Source organism: Agelaius phoeniceus, chromosome 2 (genome assembly GCF_051311805.1).
Source record: "Agelaius phoeniceus isolate bAgePho1 chromosome 2, bAgePho1.hap1, whole genome shotgun sequence".
NCBI classification, from domain to species: domain Eukaryota; kingdom Metazoa; phylum Chordata; class Aves; order Passeriformes; family Icteridae; genus Agelaius; species Agelaius phoeniceus.
Genome location: NC_135266.1, coordinates 8,289,537 through 8,306,473, shown reverse-complemented (window position 1 = coordinate 8,306,473; position 16,937 = coordinate 8,289,537). Strand labels below are relative to the sequence as shown.

General features: G+C 58.2%; 1 protein-coding gene across 1 annotated transcript in view; it reads right to left on the bottom strand.

Annotated features, from left to right (window-relative positions):
• Positions 1-16,002, bottom strand: part of BCOR (BCL6 corepressor) — an 82,167-nt gene extending 66,165 nt beyond the window's left edge. Inside the window, exon 1 of the mRNA XM_077171690.1 lies at positions 15,759-16,002. The gene's annotated coding sequence lies outside the window, so the exon portion shown is untranslated. The remainder of the gene's footprint in view (positions 1-15,758) is intronic.
• Between the last annotated feature and the right edge of the window lie 935 nt (positions 16,003-16,937).

Sequence of the window (16,937 nt, the reverse complement as noted above, 5' to 3'; positions counted from 1 at the left end):
CCACCGCGAGCATCCCGCACTCCCCCGCTCCATCCCCCCCCCTACGAACAGGGGCAGCCCTCGTCCCCTTCCACCGGGGCGGCCAACGCCCCCTCCCCGTGCTCCCTCCCGAGCAGGAGCAGCCGAGGCCAGGCGGCCCCTCCCGCCCCAAAGAGCCCGCGCCGGCACGGGCAGCCGCCACCCCTCCCCTGCCAAATCAATCGCCCCCACCAGGCGCACCCACACGACTTTCGTTCCCCTGCATTTATCGTTCAATAAAAGTCGTTTCCTTTATTAGAAACAGAGGAGACGCTTCTCCCTCCCACCGCCCTCACCTCATGCCCCCTCCGCGGGCGCAGCCGGCGGCCCCCCAACCACGTCGCCCCCCGCCGAGCGCGGACAGCCCTACCCCCCCTCGCTCCCACCACCACCGCCCCCTAAAAATAACAATAACAGTAATAACAATAATAACAGCCGCCGTCCCCGGCAGTCGCGGCAGTCAGCACCCCCTCCACCGAGCTCAGCCCCCCTCCCCTTTCCTCTCAAATCCCCCATCGCTAGGCGCAGCCAAGCGCCCCCCCCGCCCGCCCGCCTTTCCCCAGGCGCAGCCAACGACCCATCAAATCCCCTGGCCAGGCACGGCTCGGCCCCCGCCCGCCTCGCAGCCCCCCCGGGCACCGAGCAGGTCTGCGCGGCGGATGCTTATGTGCGACTCCGATTGGAGCTGACGCTCCGCCGCTACCGGGCGGGGAATGTTTCCCCGGGCGCCGCCGGGAGAGCCGGTGCTCGGAGGATGCCAGCCCGCTTTGCCGTGCCGTGCCGTGCCCCTCCTCCGCGGCGCGGAGCGCCCAGCGGAGATCTCCCCGCTGAGGAGGGGCCGGGAGGGAGCGCACTCTGTATCGCATTAAATTAATCGCTCGGCTCCGGAGGAGGCAGGTGATTCTGCCAAACACAATGAGGGGTTTGAGCGCTGCGGAATAAAGCGCTGTTCATGGGGCCGTGGGCGGCGGTGCCCGGCTCCACCGCGGGATCGCCGGCTCCCGGGCGATCTCGGCGCTGCTCCCCGCCGCCGGCCCCAGTGCGGGGAGCTCCGGCTCGGCGCACCCCACCCTCGCCCTCGGGATGGATAAAGGGAGGGCGTGGGGGGGAAACGAGCAGCCGCCCTGGCAGCGGGGGAGCGGCAGCCCCTGGGGACGGGAAACGGGGGGTAGAGGGGACTGTAGCCAGCTTTCCCCACACCCCCCAGCCCCCGCTGTGCGTCCCATCGGGGGCGGCCCTTTGCGATGGGGGGGCCAGAATCAGCCTCCCGAGAGGAAGCGGGGGCCGAGTGCCGGGGAGCGCAGCTCGGCGTGCAGGGCGCCGGGGAGCACGGGGCCCCTGGGCGGCCTCCGGGCGGACGGTGCGGGGCGGGCGGCGCTGCCAGGGTTCAGGCGGTGGCAGGCGTTGTTTTCCTCGGAGAGCGGAGGAGGAGGAGGAAATCTCCGGGTTTTTAATGAGGGGGTGCAGAAGGGCTGAGCGCTGGGATTACACGGCGCGGAGACAGAGCTGCGGGCTGTGTGTGCGCGCAGGGCTGCTAGTCTCCGCCCGTCTGCCTGCTAATCGCACGTTTTCCGCTGTTAAAAAGAAACCGAGACACTGTGGCCGAGCCCAGCGCTGTCTCTGTGACTGTGACATGAAAAGATGGCGCTCTCTCCCCTCCCCCAGCCTCCCTCTCGGTTTACACTTCCTCCCCAACAGCTTTTACCTTCCAGTTTTTTAAAGCCCTCTTTGCTCCTTCCTTCCCCCCCTCTCTCCCGGCCGGATACCACCAGCTTCCCAGCCGGTCGGTGGGTCCCTCTGTTGCGACGATTTTTTTTTCTTTTCCTTTTTTCTTTACCTCGCTATTTTCGCCTCTCCCTTTTCTCGGAAACCTCGATCTCTTTATGTCTCGCTCTTTTGTGAACTTCAGCGGCAGTTTGCAGGAGCCGGGGGGGAGGGGGCGAAGGACAAGCGGGGAGGGGGTTATCCCGTCGCTTCTGCCCCCCATCCATGTCCTCCCTGTCCCCAGGGGCAGCGGGGGCAGCAAAGTGAGCCGGATCTCGGTGCGTGGGTGTCGGGGCGGGCAGCGGGGAGGCTCTGGAGGTGCCTGCCCGCGCCGGCGACCTGGTCGCGCTGCGGGTGACCTGGTGGCCACGGGAGCGCTGGCCGAGGGGGCGAGCGGCGCTGGAGCGATGCAGCGGGAGGCAGCTCCGTCGGAGGAGTTTACCTGCCTAGAAACCTGCGCGCACCAGGGTGGTCCCGGCTCCCGGAGGGGGCCCACGGAACTGGCCGCGGCCCCGCTCCGAGGCAGGAGGGCTACTCTGCCGCCTTCCCCATCACTTCTTGCGTTCATCACCAGACCGCTCTAAGTGCTAAGTTTTTTTTTTTCCTTTTTCATTTTTTTCCCTAAGCCTGCAAATTAAATTCAGCGCCGCTCTCCTATTTTAGTGTCTGTTATGTTAATTGCACTTAGCGCTGGGGCGCTGCTCGCCAGGGATGTATGAAGGCCTCGGAGATTAACCGCAGACTCTTTCTCGGACTTTTCTGAGGCTGCAGCAAGTTCCGAGGGACTTACAGGGAGTCTTCAAGATCCCATGTGCTTTCGGGGCGTGCCGCTGCTGGCCGGCACCTCTAAACTCGGGGCCAGCGACTGTCGGCTGGCAGGTCAGGCTGCCAGCAGCTCCCCGTGCACCCGCAGATCTATTTGCGTAAGGATTTGCATTGCGGGACGACAGGTATTTTTCCTCCCTGTGGATGGTAAAAATGCAAAATTAGCGTGACTGTTTCCAGGCAGAGAAGCCACGACTACGTGATCTCGCTGAACCTGTCGGTTGTGCTCTCTGGAGCAGCAGGGAAACCGGACACCTTTATCGGTGACCCCCGAAGCCGTTCTCCCGGGCGTTCGCTGTACTTATCGCCATCTAACCCTAGGCAGCCCGCGAGGGCCCTGTCACGGCCCCTGTCCTGCCCGGGGATGTCCGTGCGGCTGGCTGTGCCCCGCGGTGTCACCCAGCCACTCTGGGAAGGAGCAGGCATGTGCAGCCCTCCCCAGCATGTCCCTTCTCCGGCGTCTACTTCATCTATTCGTTATCAGGGGACGGCGTGTGGAGTGACTGAGCCTAATAAGTTGTCCACTTGTTCATTTCAGGAGCATTGATTTCTGGTTCCAAGGCACTCTGTTCTAGCTCTGGCTACAGCTGCGGGGCATTTCGCAGCTGGTCCTTCGCCTAGACAAATATCAGCGAGAATGTGAGCGTTATTAGCCACATAAATAAATCATTAACGTGCACACAAATGTTATTTTAGCATAACTTCCAGGGAGAAAATATCCCGGCGGGGCAAGGCGGCGTTGGACCGGCCTCGTCGCGGGCTGCCCGGCAGCGGCGGGCGGGGGTCGGCGCCCCCCCGGCACGGGAGAGAGGCAGCGCTCTCCGGCTCCCGATTGAACATTAACAGGGCCGGCCGGCGTGGCACGGCCGCAGGGCCTTGCTTCGCAGACCTTTGTCTGCTCTCCCGAGGCCGGGCGGGGACGCCGGGCGCTTTGCTCCCCAAACGCGACGGCGCTAATGAGATTACCGGCCGGCTGGCCGCGCCTGGGGCCGGGAAGCGCCGGGACGGCGGGCAGAGCCCGGCCCGGCCCGGCCAATGCGCCTCGTTAGCGCGGGGCCCGGGGCACGAACCACGTTCGCTCCCGGCCTCCCGCGAAGCGCCGCCGGCTCCCCCCGTGCCCCGGCGGCGGCGAGCGGGGAGCGGCAGCCGCCGCCGCCCGGGCCGCGCTCGCCCTGCCCCGCGGAATCCCGCGGGTGCCAGTAAAGCCCTGCCTGGGAGCCCTGCCAAGGCGGTCTCGCTTTGATATTCCGCGCCACGGCCGCTCCTCCGCTTGCTCCTAATCACGCAAATGCGAGCTTGCCCCGGCGCTCGCCGTAATAAACACTGAGCGCGTTTCGCCGGGCGCCCAAAGTAAATACTGTGTCGGAGAAGCGGGGCTGCGCTGGGGAGCTGAGATCTTCCACTTTTTCGCACTTAGCAACAGACTGAGGCGTCGTGCGCGCCCTCCCCGAGCCAGGCTCGGTGTGATTTACTTTCTGGTTGCAATGCAGATACACACTTGTCAGTTCAAGGGCAGGACAGAAACTGTGCAAGCGGAGTCTTGCGAACGGAAATCTCCCATTTACGAGGTTCTGCTCCAGCACCAAAAGCCACCCTCCAGCACCTTTGTTCTGCATGCAGCTGCTTTTACACACACACACATACACACACACACCCTCCACCCAGCCACATCACCATCCAACCCTTCTTCCCGCGTCTCACTCCTCAGATGGATTCTCAGTTTTTTCCCGACTGACCCTGGGGGAGGCGGTGGGGGGGAAGCAAGGGGGAGGGAGCCCGGGAGAGGTTGATTATGAATGACAAGGCAAATGATAAGAGCCGAAGCGACAGCAAAAGCAAACAGAAGTGGTCTCTCGCAGGGCCCAGAACCGTCCGCGGCCACGGGAGTTGTGCCTGTGCCATGAAGGCAGGGTTGGCCTCCGCAGGCAGCCCGGCTTCTCCGGGGCGAGATAAACACATTTCGGTCACGTGGCGAGCCTATACGGTGCCATGCTCCTATTTGCCTTCCCCGCTCGCTTTTCGCTTCTCACAATAACATGCCATCCGCCAGCCAGCTCCGAGGCTAACCTCACCTCCCTGGCGCCCCGCCAGCCCGCCCCGGCCCGGCCGTGCAGGGAGAAGCCGCGATTCCCGTGGGGAGGTTGCAGCCCGTCCTGGGGCTGGCAGCAGCCCAAGCCAGAGCTGGGGAAGCGTCCGGCCGCATCCCGGTTTGGGGCTGGAACGGGAGTTGGCTGCCCGGGGGCGGGAGCAGGGGCCAGGACTGGCCACATCCCCAGGACCGGGCTCAGGAAGAGCGCGGTGTCCCCGCAGGGTGGAGTTTCGCCCGGGGCCCGCAGGTGCGGGGCGTATGCGGGTGGTGCTGACTTCAGGGCGGGGGGAACCCCCGCATCTCCGTCAGGATCGTAGAACGGGCTCCCAAGAGAGGTGGGGGGAGCGGGGCACCCGCAGCGAGACGCTAGCTTTGCTGTTTTAAAATGGCTGAAAAGGGTGTCCCCGGGCATCCCCTTCCCGGTAGCAGCAGCGGCGAACCCCGTCGCCCCGAGCACCGCGGGCGCCGGCGGCGGCCCCGCTCGGTTACGGGAACAATGAGCGGCCGCGGGCGCGCCCGGTGCCTCCCCGCTGCCGGGGCCGGCCGGGGGCAGTGCCGCGGGGCCGGGGGAGGCGTTCGGGGGGAACGGGAGCCTGGAGCCGGCCAAGCCCCCCCCGCCCCCGCCCGGCGGAACGAGCGTGCCGTTTAATCCCTTTATCCCCGCTCGCTGGTGGCGGTGCGAGCCGCCGGGCCGGGAGCCACTCGGCAGCCACCGGGGAGGCAGCGTGCTGGCTCGGCGCCGCAGATGTCGCCGGGTGGGAGCCGGGAGCCGATCCCCAGCGGCACCACCTCCACAACGGCAGCAGCCCTCGGGGACCCGGGCACCGCTTGCCCGCGCACCGGAGGGTTCGCACCCTCCGGAGCCCCCGAGGGTTTCCTGCCGTCGGGCACCGCAGCCGTGCCCCAGCACCCGCTCGGGGCCCGGCCGCCTCCGTGTCTCGTTCCCGGAGCAGGCCTCTCTTCTGTCCCCGCGGGAGCACGGGCTGCGACCTCCCCTCTGTCCGGAGCTCCCGGGCGAGCGAGGGGCAGCCCCCGGTGAGGTGCCCAGGTTGCAGCCCGTGCTCCGAAATCCGGCAATTATGCAAATGCCCCGGACGCTCTCCCCTTTGATCTGAACTTCCTCGGAATGATCCCTTCTCATTACGGGGCATGAAAATGCCTCTCGGACGTGTAAAGTGAGCTACAGAGCTCCTTTCATTCCCTTTTGTTACCCGCACCGGGCGCGTCTCTCCAGCCCCGCATTCCCCAAGCGCCGGGAAAGAGGACGGAAGGGGCTCCCGGGGGAGGCGGCGGGACGTGGGAGCAGCCCGGGCCGCCGGTTGTCATGGCGAGGCCAAGCGTCTTCCCAAGTTATGTGCGACTAATGGGTTTGTGCCCCGCTCGGCTCCGGGTTCACCTTTCCCCCCGCTGCTCGGCTCCCCGCCGACCTCCCCGCCCGCGCCCCGGGAGCCGAGCGGCGGCGGAGGAGCCCCGTCCCCCTGACTCACTGCCGGCTCAGCAAACGCCGCGGGGCTCGGGGGCGCGGGCCGAGGGAGGCGGCTGAGGGCTCCCGTCCACGGGAGAGCAGTCCTGGAGCGACTTTAAACTCCATCTTCTGCTGCGCTCCTCACCACCTCTCGTTTCAGTTTTGATAACTGAGGCTAACGAGGCACTGAATGTATCAGAGGTTTAGAATGTCTACGCAACCGTGGATATGATTTTCAAGACTCCCAGGAGCCGTGGCTGGGATTTTCTGTTATCTTATTTTCTCTCTTCTCTTCTTTTCTTTTCTTTTTTTTTTTTTTTTCCCCTTTGAAAGGATATTAAGAAAGTTTATGCTGTCTTGAAAACTACTCCTCCGTAAGAAAAACATTCTGACCATTTGCCGGAGGCCATTTTATGAAACCTCAAGGAGGTTAATAGCTTGCATAATTTCAGGAATACCAGGTCTCTCCTTAATACCTTCTTCTCATTCTCTGCCATTTACTCAGACAAACCAGGAGCTCTGGAGGCCAAGCACTCCCGTGACAGACAATGGATTCCTACCTGAGTCCTCCTATCTGAGGGGCCTGCACCAGAAAACAGATGGACTTCTTCCCTGCTCTGCTCATACACGGTGCTGAGAGAAACCCTGCAATGTATCTGTGGGACTACGGGATGCACATGAAAGAGGACACGGTGTAAGGAGCCCACCCTAAGTATGGAGGTTGCATTTTTCATTTTGCTGGAATTTGCTATTTCATCTAGAGAAGGACTGGTAGATGTGGCATGAATGAAATTGTGCTGCTGCAAAACAAAGCTGAGCAAACGGGAGAAGGAGAATTATTTGAACTGTTTCTAAAATGTTGTCATGTTTGTTAACAGCTGCTTAACTCCAGTGCCTAACAAGCTCTTGGAAAATAAGTTTATTTATAAAAAAAAGAAAAAGGCAATGCCCTTGCTTGCTTACAATTAATTGATGACAGCTTATAATGCATTCCTTTGAGACCTCTAGTAATATCAGGACTCAGGGGACTGGAAATACCTAATTCATAGATTTTTTAAACCAAGAACGGACTGTTATGATCAGCTGGTCTGACCTGCCACATATCATGGGCCAGTGAATTTCAGCCAGACGTTCTTGTATCAGACCCATAAATTCTGCCTGAGCTTTTAACTTGGCATCCAATCTTGCTCTGAAGACTTTTAAGTAACAGGAAAAACCACTGCTTGCCTCAGTTGTTCCAGTGGTTATGTCCCCTCTCTGTTTTTTTTCCTAAAAAGTACCTATTTCTGCTCAGAATTCATAGAGCTTCATTTTCCAACATAGGATCTCATTATGCCTTTGTCTGCCACATTAAAGAGATCTTGACTATCAGAAATCTCCCCATAGAGACACTTAGGGCACTTAAAGACTATGATCAAACCAACTCATAGCCCTCCTCTTGGATAAATTAATAGATGGGATTTCTTTAGTCTTTTGCAATAGGATGTGATTCCCAGACCTTGAATCACTCTTCCAGCTCTCTTCTGATCCCATATTAATTTGCCAATGCACTTTTAACATGCAAACACCACAACAGAGCCGGACACAAGTATTGCAGCACAGCCCCATTCATGTCGGAAGCACTAATGGCATAATTAAGTTTACTTGTTTAAAACCCTATGCAGATTACTTTTATAGATAGCTTTAGCAATACTGACTTTATTAAAACCCCATTTAAAAAGTCACCTGTCTTCATGCAGACTAGTGTTGTTCATCAAAATCACAGTGCTGAGCATAGCTTGACCAAAGTGCAGAGCTAGCTTAGATTTTCTGGCTGGGGCTTTTTCAGTCCTCCATCAGCCCTAGCCTTCAGTGGGGCTTCGTATTTTTTTCTTTTGTCTGTAAGAAGCAACTGTTGGATATTCTCACAATGGCACTGGCCCTGGATGTACATTGACAGAGAAGCAGGGGCAGAGCTTGACTACAGCATTCCCTCTTTTCCCTGTTCCTCTCTTGCAGTACCAAAGCCCTCATTAAGTTGCTCCAAGACTCAGGGTAGTTCAGTCCTTTCAGTGCCCCAGTGATGGGGCTCGGTTTTGGGACACCCCTCCCCAGGTAGCTCACAGAGACATTCCATGAAGGCTTTTTCAACCATGTCAAAGAGTCTGCTCTCACACCTCAGCCCACTGCCCAGGTTAAAGCCAGGAAAAAGTGTGCCTGGGGATCACTCAGAAGAAGGAGCAGGGAAAGTGATGGAAGACATGCCCTTTCCCAGGGAGGGAACGGCTGCAGGATTTATCTTTCCTTCTCATGGACATCTGCTCCAAAAAATGGACATTGAGCATGGTAAGACTGTGAGTGACACTGCATCAGGTGCTGCAGGCCTGGACTCTGTTCTGCATAAGAGGTGGCCTGAGTTGAAGCCAAAATGCCCTGGATTATTTGGGTGAGACAGGCTCCCAAAAGCCTCAGCAGTAGCGGGGATTGCATTGTGCTGGGCTTTGTACAGCAAGGATGAAATATTCTGACCCAACGATCTCTTTTCATACTATTTGTACCCTCAAAAGCAGAATATCACATAGGGCAGACACATTCTAGGGAATGGCTGAGCCTCAGCTTCATACACTATCTCTGTGCTTCCTAGCAGGAGTCACACCTGAGCAACACTCCTTTATTTATTTTCCTCCCAAATTATAGGTCTTTTTTCATGGTTCCTGCTGGAGATTCGGGTTGGTCATGGTCACACATCAGACCAAAGGTGCTTTCCTACCAAGGGCAATCAGACTGGCATCTTGGAGCTCACTTGGTTTGCCAGGCTGTCCTCACTGAGCTCTGTGCCTTATCAGAGTTCATGAGCTTAGTGGGCCTGCACCAGGGTCACCTCCCAGTGGGAAAGCAGCTGTGACCTGCCCAGGGAAGCTGGTCCCCATGTAGGAATGATTCTGCATTTGCACAGAGCTGCTCAAGGGACTTGCATGCCACTTATTCTGCCACTACCTCTGAGAATGTGGTGGCAGAGCATAAAGCCAGAGTAATTACACTTTTTATGCTAAGGTGATCTGTGATAAAGTTCCCATTACATTAGAGAACCTAGAGGCTGCTACTGCAACACCTGTCAAGGCCCAGCCTGCATAAACCGACACAAAACAGGGACAGCACAGGATCAAGGGTTAAGTTTCTTTTATGCTTATGCCCCATCTCACGTTTTGCACCATGCAGTTGCACCACATCTGCCCCTTTAATCATAAATTATCCATGAGCCTAAATTATATTTCCCATGACACATAGCACAGCCTTCAAATCCTACTAGTAGCAGCCCTCCCTTCGTTTGTACTTTCCACGTGCCCTCGTTTTACTATGAGTCAGACACAGTTGCCCTCTCTTCCTCTGACTTACACTTTCCTGCCTCAGAGGACACATATATCAGAGGACACACTGATGGCCCAGTTTATGGATATCCTCTCATACAATGGGCATTACTCCTTTCCAGAACCACTGCTAGAGAGCCATCGGGTTCAGATCAACCTCTCCATTAGACCCAACTGTGAAAAGGGGAGCACAGAGAAGTCACCTTTGTTATAACAAAACACCCTTGAGTTGCACTTAATTCTAGTAAGCAGCACATTTTCCTTGCTCGCTGTACAAAAACGCAATTTATAATTTTAAAAAGCAATAATCATTCAAAGCATCGGACCTGCAGCTTTGAGGCACTGCACACTGCAGGATGGGATTGCTTCTCTTCTGTCCAATTTACCTGCACACATCACCCAGCCACTCGTGACAACCTGCACTTGCTTCTTGCCAGGCTGCAGCCAACAGGGTTTGGGTCTGAGCGACTCTTTTGGGGTCTGCTCCCCTGCAGCTCTCTTAGGGCTTTGCCAGTGATTCTCATGGAGAGCAGGACGAGGCTGTCTGTGTAAAAACCAATGTTGACATTTTCTTGTTTAAATATCCTACATCAGAGGGGGGTCACGGGAGCCAAGGCCACCAGAAAGGGTTCCCCCAGCAGCTATTATTTCCTTTTAAAAGCACCAGGGACCCAGCAGTCTCAGCTGGGCCCCACACCCGTTTGTCTGCCCTTCTCTGTGAGCTGGCTGGCTGCTGCCGGTGCCACTTAGCAAATACAGATGTTCAGGTCTTTTTCTTTCACCACGGGCCTCACTTATCCCTGTGCAGAGGTCTGCTACTGAATGAATGCATCGTTTGAGCCCTGTTTTCAAGGCCATGCAAAATACACACCCCATCCACGCTCACCTCGCTCTCTGCTTGCAAAAATCTACGGCGCTTTCCTATCAAATTTGAAATAAATGGTATTCAAACTTATTTTAAAAATTAATTGAACCAATACATCAACAACTCTCATGTTTTCAGAGCCAGTATGGCCCTCGCCTGGGAAATTAGAACTGCAGGAGGGTAATTTTGCATTTAAATCAATGGAGCTCTCTTTCCTGACAAGGTTGTCCTCACACCAAGCCAAGCAGCTCTACCAGGGTTCCAAAGAAGGGAGGCCATTAGGTGTCCTGCACCCATGGCACACCTGATCTCCCTGCCAGGAGAGTTTCCTGAGAAGCTGTGGGAGTGTCACCCTCACATCAGCACCATATGGGGCAATGCTGCTGGGGGATCCTTCCACCCCCTGTACCCCAGTTCCTCTCTCTTCCCATTCATCCAAGCAACATCTCACCTGCTGTGCCTTATTCCATGCATTTCCCCCCATTCCTGTGCTGAGAGAGAGCAGGCTGTCAGGGTGATGTCAGATGCTGAGCTAGGAAAAGTGTGTTTGGGGATAGCTCAGAAGAGGGAGCAGAGAAAGTGATGGAAGACATGCCCTTTCCCAGGGAGGGAACGGCTGCAGGATTTATCTTTTTTATCTAAGCCCCTGAACAGATTTGCTGCCAAAAGAAAGATAATCCACATTATGTGGAAACAAAATTACATTCACATGAGCACACACACACAAACACACACTGTTCCCTTCTAACCACAGGACACAGACTTTGGGAGTGGTGGCCTTGGTGAGACATGGCAAAGGAGCCCGTGACTGAGCCCAGGAGCTCACCTGCCTCCCTGCACCACCAGCACAGCACTCGTGGTCATCTGCCTCTATAGACTTTACAGTTTTTCTTCTATTTTTAGGGCAGGCAGGAGCAATCTGTCCTCTGTGTCTACAGAGTGTGCAGCACCCTAAAGTTCCTGGCACATAACACAACATTTGTGATGCTGGAAAGATAAAATACTACTCAAATTCAGCATATCTTGATCCCCCTATTTATCTCTGTGTGTCCTGAGCCTTACCCTAGTCCAAAACCTCTCCTTACAGTGTTATATTTTGATAATAGGAACAGTATATTAGATGATGCAAGGCAGAGTCTACCCCAAAGAAACAAGAGAGGCAGCATAAACAGAGTTTCTAAGAATATGAAGGCATCATTTAGGTGGTCATGTAGTGGTCTTTGAGAACTTTCAATGACAGGACTTTTGAAATCGTTTTTCCCCTTCTCACAAGTGTTCTGAGGGTGGTGAGATGTCAAAACAGTGAAAAAGAGAGACAAGACTTGACAAACTGTAACTGGGAGAACATCAAAGGTGTAAGCCTGGCTGCAAGAAGGCCTGCAGGCTGCTACTTCTTGCAAAATTACAACAGGGAGCAAAGGGCTGAGGATGGAAGAGGGGCCTGGGGTACACCTGTGTTCCACACTGAAGAAGCTTTCACACCTTTTGGTGTATACCAACCAACTGCTCCAAGCCCCTGGGGTTTGCCCATTCTGCTTTAGCAATGTTTCTCCACTGCTTTGTTTCTGAGGCTTAGCCATCACCATGTAACAGCACTTCCAAGGGGATTTAAAATTCCCTTTGGAGCTGCAAGGGGACTGCAGTGGGAAGACTGTTGGAATCACCTTGGTCTGAGATGCTGGGACTTAGATCCATCCAGGCATTAATTCAGTGAAAGCCAGACAGGATCAGGCTGTGAGTGGCATAATGTGCTGTTGGAAGCAAATCCACATCGTTTCAAGTACACACAAACCATTTTCTATGGGACCTTGGAGTGCTTCACAAGAGCGCTCAAGGGACCAGGTGACTTTCAGCATGGTGAATTTCAGCTGCATAACCAAGGCTTAACACTGTGACCACAGCCCTCCCTGAGGTAGGGATGACTGCAAAGGCCAAGCCAACAAGTTGGAAAGGATTGTTTTCCTTTTTCATTGCTGCTGTCTGGTTTTCCAGCTTCTTGATTCAAGCATACTGCTTGAAAAGGGATGTATGTTACCACCATGACACAAGCCTGTGTTTTCTCTCCCTTCTAAAATGCTGGATGTTCCTAGTCAGAGAGCAGCTCCATGCAGAACCTACAGGGAGATGTAGAGACCCTGGGGCTATTTTTGCCTACTGCTCTTCAGGTTGCTCAAAAGTTTCAGTCCTGCCTTCAGACAGTGAACAGCAAGGCTCGGGGCTAGAAAGGGTGGTGGTATATAACACCTGTGCAGTATCTCTCCCCTCACAAGGCAGGGACCAGTCAACTACACACAAACCCCATCAGGCCCCTGGGAAATGAGTTTTAGTGTTGGTTTGCCACAAACCTTGTCCCAAATACCGAAGAAGGACTTTGTTTCTAGCCAGCCTGAAAGAGTTGTATTGACACACACCTATCTGCTGTTGTCTCATTCTTGCACTCTTCTTTCAGGTGCTTCCTTGCCAGGGAAGAGGGTATCCTCAAGCCTCATTCATATGTACCTACAGGACTGCTTCCCAACCACGGTTTATATTCAGTTTTCCCCGGACAAGAGTTACTCTGACATCTCCACACACACACAGAGGGATAATTTCTGAATGCCATATGCATCATCTTTTGCTCCTCTCCTGCTCCCAGGCAGACCAGGGCTCAGCCTGTCCAGGCATGTGCCACACCACACCTCTTCCCCATGGTCTGCCCAGAGTCCGTCCCCATTTCCTGCACCTTCCGCTGTGCCAACACCAGCCACTTCTGGAGGACAAGAGCAACTGCTCAGGTGCAGCAAGGGCACATGAATCATTTATTTACCTCCCAGCCAGTCCTCTCTGCTGTGCTCCAGAAGGAGTGGCACAGTGCTCTTGCTCCTGCTCCTTAAGCGGTGCTCAGGGGTACAGGGCAGGTTACAGATTTTTGTCTCTCTCTGACTTTTGGGCTCAGCAGCAGCACCTCTGCTTGTGGGGCTGCACAGACAGCTGCCTGCTGCTGTGCCGCTCCACTTCCTCTGCCATCCCTCACGCGTTAAAACGTCCTCCAAAGGCCGGGGGTGGAGGGGAGCAGAGGGAGAAGGCAGAGGTCCGTGGGATGGGAATCGCTCCAGGGTGCTGGTGACGAGCCTGAAGGCAGCTGGCCAGCTCTGCAAGCACAAGGCAGTCGGGAGCAGGAGGTGTCACTTGCATGACCTGGGGCCGGGGCCATCACCGAGCCTGGGGACAAATCGCCCTGGCCCGGCTCCCGGGGGGCAGGGGCACAGCTCAGACACCGCTCCCAGCCCCGCATCCTCCTCGGGGAGCCGGCGCCTCTCTCGGCCCCGCGGGGACGCCCGGAGGAGCCCTGTCCCGCTGCTGCCATCCCCTGCCCCAGCCCCGACGGCACGGCCCCTTCCTGCCCTGCCTGCCTCGCCCAGGGCAGTTTTCTGGGCTGAGGAACGTGGCCTGCACCAGACCGAGCCAAAACCCCGCCGTGCGAGTCACCCCTGTCCTAGGAAGAGCCGTCCACATCCCGGCTGCCTGGGGGTAGCAGGGAGCTCCAGAAAATACCAAGTGCGTGCTTGGACTGCATCAAAGGTATTTATTTTGATTGTCCCTTGGCTATAACTTTCATCGTTCGCCTTTGTTTTATAGCTGCTCAAGTTTACTTGCAGAATTAAGGCAGATTTGGGGGGGGAGGGGGAGGAAGGGGGTAGGAAGCCTTTGTTCTCCGGAGTGTGCTTGTCTTACTTTTGCATCATGTGGCCCGAGCGGCACACACACACACACATCCCCCCCGCCCCGACCGTATTTACTCTATCTCGAGTGAGTCCTTTGAAGGAGAGGGCAGAGCCGTCGTTAACCCCCTGCGTGCCTGCCGGGCCCTCCGCCGGCAGAGCCCGCCTGTGGCGGGGACGCAGCCGCTCCTGAATCCCAGAGCCACGGGTTTCTCTTTGACGGACGGCATCACTCATTGTCCCCCCGCCCCCGAAAAAGCCCGCAGCGGCCATCCCGTGGCGGCCCGGGCTCCAGCAGCACGCACGGGGAGCCAGCGGCGGTGGGGCCTCTCGGAGAGAGCCCGGGGATACCCCCTTGATCACTCGCAGACCGGGCTGCTTACACGAGGCTGGAGATGCCTACAAACTCGAAACAGCTGCCGGGCTTTGCTCTGGCCTGACTGCTAAAATACGCCGATCTCCTTTTAATCTGTTTCATATTCACAAATTAAGCACTTAGCCTAGGTAATAAATCATGAGGCAGTTTACGAGGCTAGCAGGAGACAAACAAGTGGAAAGGGAAAACAATCGCCTAAAAGTAGATTCCGTAGAACTGAAAATATAACTCGGAAATGTAACAAATGTAACTCGGAAAACCCAGTCCGCGCTGCCCGGGGCGGCGGCAGCGCCCCGCGGTCCCGGCAGAGCCCCCCCGCACCGGGACCGACCGGGCCCGCACTTGTCGGCGCAGCCGGGCTCCGGTGGCACCGGGAACTCCGGCCTTTGTCTCCCCGGGCACCGGCCGCCCACACCGGCTCCACCTGGGAGAGACTCCCGCGGCAGTCGGCCTGGAAATAATGACTCGAGCTGGCGATAACCTCGTCTTGCACACACGCACACCGGCTCGTCTCCGGCTGGGGCGCGGGGGAGGAAAGTGACGATGGAAAATAATAAAGTGCGGGCTCGCCTCACGCCGAGCCGCTCGCAGCCGCGTGTGATGTGGCACTGCCCGGTGTCCCCGGGGAAGGCAGCCCAGAGGTGCCAGGGGCTCCGGAGCGCTCGCTCCCGGCCGCTGGGCGCTGGGGAGGGCAGCAGCTGGAAAGGAGCGCCCTGGCTACCGGAGCTGTGCCCTGCTCCTCTTGCCGGGATGGCGAGGGACACACGCCCCCCCAAGCCCCCGCGTGGGGACACGGTCACGGTCACCACCCGTGGGCGTCGCGGGGCGGGGGACGGAGGGCAGGTCCCAGTCCCAGCCCCTCGGTTCCTGCGGCGGGAGAGGAGAGCCGGGAGGCGGGCGAGCCTGCAGACGTGCCGGCCGGGCGCTGGCAGCGGGGGCCCGGGGCACGGCTGCCCGCGGCGGCTGCCCGGGACTCCCCGGCGCTTTGCCCAGAGTCTCTTCCCGGGAGAGCCGCCAGCCACTCCGGGGCACGAAGCCGAAGTCCCCAAGACAAAAGATCCGACGCCAAGACCCCTCCTGGCAAAGTCGCAGCGTGCCGAAAGTGTTCACCAGGGAGTTTTCCCCCTCCCCCGGCGGAGCTCCGCGCCGGGCCGAGCCGGGGCCGCCGCCGCTTGCGGGAGGGGGAGCGAGCAGGGGAGGGCGGCAGGGCTGCTGCGAGGGGGACGGTCGGGAACATCCCCCGGGAGAGCTGAGGGGGGAGTGGAGCCGTGATTTAAAGGAACTCCCGCGAAAGGGAGCGACACAGACCTGCGGCCGTCCACCGAATCCGATCCGCCGAGCTGTGGGTGCGAAGAGGCGGTGTCAGGGGCTATTTATCTCTCGCCGGAGCGGCGGCTCCGGTCCCCGCATCGCCCGCCGGTAACAATGGCAGCGGCCGGCGGCTTTCCACGCGCCTGGGCGGCGGAATGGATGGCGGAAGATGCCGCCGCGCTCCGCTCACACGGGCTCGTTCATGCATCCCTCTTGGCCGGAGCCTCTCGCTACTGCCGCTCCGCCGAGAGCTCTGGCCCGCTCCCCCACCCCCCCTGCTCCTCCACCCACCCCTCACAGCCCGCCCTTCCCCAATTTTCCATTTTCAGGACTTTGGCACGGAGCCAGACATGTCAGGAGGGGATGAAACTTGACACAGAGATCTCAACCCAGAGCGATTTCCTCCTCCCCCCCCCCCCCATTCCCACCTCCCCCACCCCCGTCCCCAGCCCCTAAGTTAACTTGAAGATAGTTTGGCCATATTTCAGTTTGAAAAGAAGGGGAAATTGCAGGTCACTGGTGCATGGTCGGGCCGGGTGCATTTTTTTAATTTAAAACGGTAGACATCGAGGCCTGAAAAGCATCTGCAAGCCCGTGCTCTTTAAGTGCTCCTCCCGGCCGCGGCGCGGTTAACCCTGTGTGCCTCGGCCGCCTGCCCTGCCCTGCCCTGCCCGGAGGGACTCGGGACCCGCTCGGGCAGGAGCTGCGGAGGGCGGCCGGGGCGGCGGAGCTGAGCGCTTCGCCAGCCTCACCCCCCCGCCCCCTTCGCCACCAAACGTCGGGGCCGGGTCGTAGCCGCCGGCAGGATGAGGCCCCCGGCGCGGAAGAGCGGCCAAGCGACAAGGAGCTCGCTGAAGGGTCCCCCCGCCGCTCCCCGCTCCCTCCGCCCACGTCTCCGCCCTCGGGCGGGCGAGGCTGCGCTCCCCGCGGGGCAGCGCCGGGGCCCCGGGCCACAGCAGCGATGCTCGGCTGCTCCTGTCGCCCTCGGCCGGCCCCCGCGGCCCGGGACACACCGGAGGGCTTCCCTCGCCTCTGGCCAGCTGGGCGTGCTGATAAGGGAGAGCGATAAGGGGGGGCTGGAGGGTGGGGAGGGGGACGGACCCGGAATGAGGGAGGGAAAACTCCCGAAACGAGGAGAGCGGGGAGCGGAGCCCGAGCTAACTCCGGGGAGGATGC